Below are 8,557 nucleotides of genomic sequence, written 5' to 3'. Positions count from 1 at the left end.
CGACACCTCACCTTCCCCGCCCGCAAACCTGGCTGTGCCCAGCGCCGTGGGGCGGCCCCGGGGCAGGGCCAGCCCCCGTCCCCTCCCTGCCCCGGCGCAGGTAAGCGGGGCTGGTTAAACGCAGGCTCCGAAAGACAAAGCGTTTGAGCAGCCACCCCGGCCCCTCGCTGCTGCGGGATGGGCTCAGCCTCCGCCGCAGGAAATCCTCCAAGTAAAGATTGCGAGATCTGCGGTGACTGACTTTTGTTATTTGTTTGTTTGTTTTCAAACAAACATGTGCAAATCTCCCTAGTTGAAGAGACCGTGTCACTGGAAGAGGAAGACTCCGTGGAGGCTGTTGGCTGGAGCATCTCGGGGACATTGGCTGATTTATTTGCTTATTCAGTAGGCTGTTTTCGCCGCTTGGTCTGACCTGCCCAGACTGACACTGAGATATTTGGAAGCTTGAACCTACAGGTTAGTCTCATATAGTCCCTAAGTTTTTATCTACAAACTTAACAGCTATTAAGTAGTCCCGGTATTTTACAGAGATCACTTAACTTCTGGCTGTTCTGGGAACAGTATGTTCTCTAGGTTCTGGCAATTCTTAGTTCTCTGTTTCACAACAGAGCTAGAGCCAGATTTTTTCAAAGCAGAAGTTCCTCAAACTAATTTGTCAATGTGAGCAATTTTAACACTGCAGTGCCACTTACTTGTTGACTAACTACTAAACTAGATATTAAGGTAGGGGAAAGCTCTTTCTTATGTTCTTCACAAAGCAGGCAACAATCACTGACTACAGAGCTATCAAGGTAGATGTTCTCATTGTTGCTAAAAATACATAATAACATTTGCGAAGCAAATTACAAGTATTCTACAAAAGCTGTGGAGAATAATCCAGACACGTTCTGTCCCTTCCACCCCTTTTCATCCTGCTTTGGTACTTCTAACATTTCATGTTCTGGTACTATTTTATTATTTATTATATTTATCAAATGGAAACGTTCAAACACCCTGCACACGAGCTGCAGATAAGTTAAGATGAACGCTTATGCCCTGCTGTGGCCACATAAACTGTCTCCCATCAATCCAGTGTATGTAGTGCTAGCTGGACGCACATTGCAACACTTCCAAAGCTGTTGGGAGGTACACAGAAAATTAATTCATTCCTGACTTGGCAAGCACAGAAGTATTTATACAGTCAGCTTGTTTCTCGTTGGTGACTACTTCTATCCATATTTAATATTGAAAATGTTTCTCATTAATTCTCAAACAGTGCAAGATTATGCAAGATTTTTAGGTTTTGCATTATTTTGCGTGACCAAAAAACATCTGTGACCTATCAACAGTGCCTGACAGCAGTTAGTCTGAAATTATGTCTTTTCAAGCATGCCTTGTGTGGTCATCAGGTCCTCCACACCAACTGACTTGAACTGCAAAAATCAGGGCAATACTTGCCCTGATATTTTTAGGACAAGTGCCAACAACAAGCAAATGTAGTGGTTAGGTTTTTTTAAGGCAATTATAGAATCCAGTAATCTCATGTTTTACCTGCACATGGTAAATCATCCCTTCTGTCATGACATGTCTCTAAGACAACTACAAGTATATTTAGAGCAAAATTGTGGTTTATAGCAACCATCATATTTTTTTTGTTTGGCTAACATATATTCATCATATATCTTTCTGATCTGAAACTGAGCATGGCAAATAAAAACTTAACAGAGTTTTAAAGTACTTTATGTAATTTTTTATACCATTTCTACTTTAAGCTTTGTTGCACAAGGTAACTTTGATGAAGACATAAGGATTACCATTGTATGTACAAATCTTTTAAAGCTACAGGAATAAAAATATCAGGAAATGTAATTACAGGTAATTATTTACACCAGTTAAAGGTATCTATTTACATAAGTGCACACTTAAAGCTGCATAAAACATATGTAATACATGATTTCAGAACAGAAAAATCTTCTATTGAGGAAGAAATATTCAAGAACAGTATAATCTGCAGGGTATGCAAATATTTTGATTTAGAAACATTAAGCTAGGACAGGAAAATTGGAAATTCAAAATATAAAAGTAATGTTGCAATGTTTGGTTGCATCACATTATTCTGTTGTTCTGTTTCAATATCCTTATTGCCTTCATTGTGATAACCAGTTGTCATGGTGAGCAAAGAAAGTTGAGATTCATTGCAAAGCCACAGTTGCAGGGCTGACTGGGAAGCCACCTAGCAAAAGATGGCAGCAGATGCTTGAAAAGGGAGAAGCCAAGGTGTGGCAGTAGTTACTGCCATGGAGGGAACTTGCCAGGGGATTAGCCATGGCCTTCATATCAATGTTTTCATTAGTCCTGGCAGTACAAAAAAAATAGAAATTTTCCTATGTAATTTACTAATAGCACAGTAGTTAGAAAAGAAGTATGTGACCCTGCAGCTTGGCTCATACTGATTTTTACCTATTTACTCCTCCTGCACTCAGAAATTACATCACTGTTTTATTTTCTTTAATTTTAAACACAAAAATAACCATTTGTCATCCAGAATCACAGATTAAGGAGAATTGTGGTCAAGATTCCTATGATTCACCAGTACATTATATCTTTTAAATAATTTTTTTAAAAAATATACAAAATGCTGCCTTAAATCAGGTGAACTGTTTCTGGTACAGTTAGAGAAGTACCAAAGGTACCTGCAAATGCACTGATGCAAGTCATTATTACAGAGTCCAGTGAGAAAAGTGCTCAGAATCCATGGGATATTGGTTAAATTGGGGTTACTGGAGATAGTCTGAGAAGGTAAAAGGAGATGATAGCACAGATAATCTCATGTCTCTTCCAATGCTGGGAACCCAGAGCTGTGCAGCCTCAGCCAGACCTCTCGTCAGCACATGCCACATCATGCAAATCCCATCTGTGAGGACATTTGCCAGCACTGAAGGCTTTAGGATTTTAAAAGGTGTCCTCAGAAGTAGAAAACTCTATTCATCATCTTGACTGGCATTAAAAAGGACAGTGTATGAAAACAGGCTGTTTCACTTCAAGTTAAGCTGAGACAACAGAAGGAGCCATCACCAGGTGCCAAGTACGAGCTGCCTAAAGCTCCCCCACACTGGTGAGCTGGCTCCACCTTACCTGCAGCACGGGGTACATCCAGCACAGCCCAGGGCCTGCACCCACTTGCAGCAGCTCTCATGGATCAGTAACTTCTGCATGCACACACATCCCTGACCACACTCTTCAGGCACTGGCCCACTTTCAGATGAAGTGCTGTGCTCTGTCCTGTTAATACGTTCACAAATCCCAAGAGACCTCACTGAACTGTGGTTATACTAGGGGAAATAAGAAGCTTATATCTCAGTAAAGTTTTAAGTTAATTTGGCTTGTCTAGGTTAAATTGAAGACAGATTACAACTTCTGCCTATAAACAATACATCCAGTATATACCAATGAACAACTCCTTTGTTAGGACAAAGCATGGTAACTCACAGAGAGAGGAACATAGCTGGATACCTGAGATAGGAATGAGCTAGCCAAAGGGCAGGGGCAGCCCCTTCCTATCCTGTGTTTCCCAAGCTCAGGCCTTCCAGGTGCTATAGATACACATTGCACAGGTATCTACTGCCAATTTTTTGGTCACAGACAAGGAAAAAAAATGCATTTGTAATCAAATACATGTGACACTCGTTGTCATAAAATTGTACCTAGGAGGTTTGACATTAAGTCCTCTAAAAACTGGAAGGCAGCATTTGGCCTTACAGTTTAAATGATAAAAAGATTACATGGAAATTACCAAACAAAATTCTCCATGAGGTTGCCACCTGCAAGTCTTCACAATTACTTAGCTAAAATGTTCTCAGCAGATCTAGGATTGCACTTTATCTGTACATACTGCACTTTATCTGTGCAATTACACAAGCATAATACCCTTTCTGCAGTCAGAGGACAGGGTTTAATACCATCTTGTAACATTTAAAAATGCTGGTACAAGGAGTCCTACAACCAACTAACAAGAACTTTGAGCTAAATGAGAAACAGGAAAGAAGTACATAATGAAAGTATTGCATCAGTCACCACAACTTTCAAGAAAATGCAAAACAAAATGGCATCAAGACTTCTGTAACTCCCTGGTGCCTTTGTCAGTTGCATGAAAAAAAGCCAACTGAAAACATTTCTGCAACATTAGCGAAGATTTTTACAAACAGCTGGTTTCTGTTATTAATTGCTCAGTTTGCAGTCATAGCAGTGGCTGGTTGGAAAAAATCTGTAACACGGAAACTGTAACAATATTTTTATTTACAGTGGTAGTCCAGGCAGAACAGATTACTCAGGAAAGGAACAACATTGAGGGCTCCTGGGTGAATCAAGCAAAAGTTGAAAAGAGGGACTGAAAAACGAAGTAGCAGCCTCTGACAGATTGGGTCTTTGTGAAATGGGAATTGAAGGCTGTCAACCTTAATACTGTGTTAATCAAGGGTTTGCATTGGAAATTCTCATAATATTTCAGCCTCTCAAAGCACTGACCATTTGCATGCTGGGACTCTGCTACAGAGCATGCTCATGAACCCCTTCTGGCTGCAGACTGGTTTTTCTTCCATGAAAAGCCAAAGAGGTGGTTTGAATCCACATGACATCCCAGTGTGGAGTCAGGATACAGCTGTGCTGGGCAGCTAGGCTGAAGAGCACTGAAGAACTAAACCACTCTGTAATACTGGAGTCACAGACAGCTCTCAAAAGTTTTATTGATGGTTCTGCTCATCCCCAGAAGACTTGGCTGCCTGAACTGCTTTCCTTCCAGCCCTGAGGCAATGAAGGTGTGATGCAGTACTAGGAGGGCACCTAACCTGCCTTATAAAATACCACATACTTGCCATCCAAGAACTGATAGGTGTTGAGTAAGTTCTGGGATGGTGATTTTCACCTCACATTGTCACTTTCCAATCATAAACAACATCATTTGACTAGAAAAGAGTAATGGTGGCGAGAGCACTGTTGGATAATGCAAAGCTCAGTATGTCAGAGGAGCCACAATGTAATCATGGAAACGCAATGGAGGTTGTGTGATTTGTCATGGGTAACAAACATGGACTGAGGGTGAAGCCACAGGATCTCATCCTTCTACCTGATACCCTGGAATATTTTGTACAAACCAAGTACACCTCCTATGGAAAAATATTCTTTACAATGCAACAACAAAGAATGCAAGGCTGCAAGACTGAAGCCCCACTTGGAGCACTTTGCAAAATAGTGGTTAGTAACATATGAAATTGGGGTATATTTTATACCTAAGTTGGGGGGATGAGAATTTGACACAAAATTGCAGGGACAGGTTTGATGGGTTTGTCCTCCTTGCCCTGCCCAGAAGGGACACCTTCTGGTAAATCCTGTGTCTTCAGCTATGCTGTGTTGATCCATGATATTCAGCTTGTGATTGCAATCATATTGTTAGTGCTATATACAGCTATACTGCAGTTAATGCCTTTATCACTGGCAATTCAAAAAGAACTAAAGATGTTGCAGTCATGTTGCTGTTATTTATTAGTCCAGCTGTCTCTTCTGAATTCAACCAGACCTATAGTCCATAGACTATTTGTGAACTCAGCATCAAGTCCATAGTTACGTGTCTGCAAGAAGCGCCAGCTAAAGAGCAGCTGAGTAATGTCTGGGTTCCTGGGCTCTGAATTTGAAAGGGAATGTGCTTCTAAACACAAAACTATTAAAAAAGTGTTAGTAATTCTATTACAACTTGATATTTTAGAAAGGATTACTATAATTGAAGAAAACCATTTTCTTGGGTGTTTCAATTCAATATTCCTTGTGAATACAGAGAATCATCACATCAAACTTTTGGATTTAGATAAAGAAATTACAGAAAAATCTATGGAATTGTATCACGTTTTAACACAAGACTGAAGACTGACTAGTAACTTTTAAACTTTTATGTAAATAACATTTTCCCAAGCAACCATATGTGATTTTCATTAAGCAATTCCTTCCACTCCTTTTTCAGTCACATCAGTGTGAGAAACTGGAAACCTGAACGAGTTAATTTCTCAAACATTTGGCAGAAGGTAAAAGGAAGGTTACCATGCCATCTAGATAAGGTGCAGTTAAAAAAAGAGGGTCTTGTGGAGGCAGAAGAGTGCTTTTCTGGGGTCAACTTGCTTATTTTAGAGAATTATTTCTAAAAACAAGTCTTAGACAGCAGTGCACTTGTATCTGTCAGGGGAAGGGATTTGAAACCACGAGACCCCCCAGTCTCCTTCTGAAAAGTCAAAGAATAACAAAATGCACATGGACAAGGACTGGTTTATAAGTATCAAAACAGAGAGGGGCAGGGTGTGAACCTTGCACTCACCATCCACAGGAACTGGACCAGAGACAATGCTGGAACTCTGAGTTGTGACCCAGATGTTTTCTTCTCTATTTCCCTATCTTTCCTTCTTCCTTTCTTCCTCTTCCTAAAAGTTTAATTTGTTGTTGCCACTTGTTGTCCAGAAAAGCTTAATCCACAAACTGTTCAAAAACCACTGCTGCTACATGTTGTTCAAAAATGTTGAAGTTGCTGCTACAGACCGTCCAGCCTACCATAAAGTTTAAATCGTTGTTGCCTGTACATGAGCCTGAAGGCTAATTGACAGCCTTTCTTTCACACAATTTAGCACAAAGGGCTCCCAAGCATCAGCTACCTCAGAGTAGGTGGTCCAGGACTGCCCTCTAGGGACCCACAATTATTCAGAACAAGATCCCCTCAGAAACTATGAAACCCTTTGTCTTTAGGCTGACTAAATTTCTAAATGCAACAGCAATTAATTATTAAAACACAGACAATAGAAATAACAATTCAAAACCTACAACACTCCTTCAGGAATGCAGAAAGTAATTTTGATGGTAAGAATAGCAATTTTCACATTAGCCTTTTCCCATTAAAACATCTCTGAAAACTGGAGGTTTTTTCCACTTTGTGCATCATAGTTAACTGCTGGCTTTGCCCACGAGCTGCTGAGAAGTCTGCTACAATCCCTGCAGAGCTGGAGGTGTCCATCAAGACAAGGTGTGTGGGAAAGTTTCTGGGGTTCAGTGATGTTCTTCAGATGCACTGAGCCACCTTTGCTTCTAGAGCCAGTCTAGTTGCTCCAAGACAACTATCACTTTATCACCTACATTTGTGTGTTTATATGGACAAAAAATTAAGGTGTGCTTTTTAAATGCAATTTAGAAATTTAAGAAGGGCAGAGAAAATAACCTAGCATATTTACACAACCAAGAAATACAAATGCTTGATATAAAAAGTCAGTCTTATTTAAGCAACACCTTTGCTTTTTTACAGTAGGATGCATTTACTATTTAAGTAGAAGCTGAAAAGAAAATGGATATGTGTGCTGCCACAATATAGTTTCAATTTAATCACAATTCATTTAGATGACTAAAAATATTTCAATTATGCTATAAAAAAGATCATATGACTATTCATTTCCCCTTTTGTCTAAACATAATAAAATAAATCCCATAATTAAAAATTAGGTAGAGTCAGTCAGATTAATGCCTTACACCCTGTATTAGTGAATGGGCAGTGCATTCCTTCTCATCTCTGAAACACTACTGATAAGGACACACAATATTCAAGCTTGCCAGTCAAAATAATTAATAATATGATAATAAAAGCCATCAGTATTTCTAAGTGCTAATACATTTAAACTTATTTTGTTACAGCTTGTCACATAATGAAGACAAAAGCACTGAGTAAGCATTTTGGTGTGTCACATTTACATTATTTCATCCTTATTTCCTAAATACTGTTTCATCATTAACTTCTAGTGAAATCAGTGCACAAGGTTAGGGAAGTGCATTGCATTTAAAATCAAATTCCCTGCTGTCTGATGTACAAACACAAAACAAGCAATCTTCTAAAAAGGAATAATGACAATTGCCTCCATCCTCCCCTCCCTCTCACATCTTCATTTTTCTGGTTTCACTACTTTTTTTTCTATCATGTAAGAAACTTCAGACGTAAGGGGAAAAAAAAGGTGAGGTATAACTTGGGACAAATCATTCATACCTGCTGAAAACCTGAATCCTGCAGTGAAACCACTCTGCAGAAGTGCAGTAGCACAGCACTCCCCTCTTCACTGCCCCATATCTGTGCACTGGAGCCACTGCAATCAGCATGAGCCTGTGTGAGACTCAGGTTGGGAGGCAAGGACAAGTCAGCCAGGCTACTCAGACTCACAGAATCATAGAGATGGTTTGGGTTGCAAGGGGATCTTGAAGATTGTCTAGTGCCAAAGCCCCTGCCACAGGCAGGGATACCATCAACTACGCCAGGTTGCTCAAAGCTCCATCTAACCTGGCCTTAAACACCTCCAGGGATGGAGCACCCACAGCTTCCCCAGGAAATCTATTCCAGTCCCTCACCACCCTCAGAGTAAAGAATTTTTTCCTGATATCTGATCTAAACTTACACTCTTTCACTTCGAAACCATTCCCCCTCATCCTGTCACTACATGTTCTTGTAAAGTCTTGCCCCATCTTTTTGTGTAAGTTCCTTTCAGGCCCTGGAAGACCATTATTTGTTCTC

Source organism: Ammospiza caudacuta, chromosome 2, assembly GCF_027887145.1.
Source record: "Ammospiza caudacuta isolate bAmmCau1 chromosome 2, bAmmCau1.pri, whole genome shotgun sequence".
NCBI lineage: Eukaryota > Metazoa > Chordata > Aves > Passeriformes > Passerellidae > Ammospiza > Ammospiza caudacuta.
Note: the sequence above shows the minus strand (reverse complement) of the source record.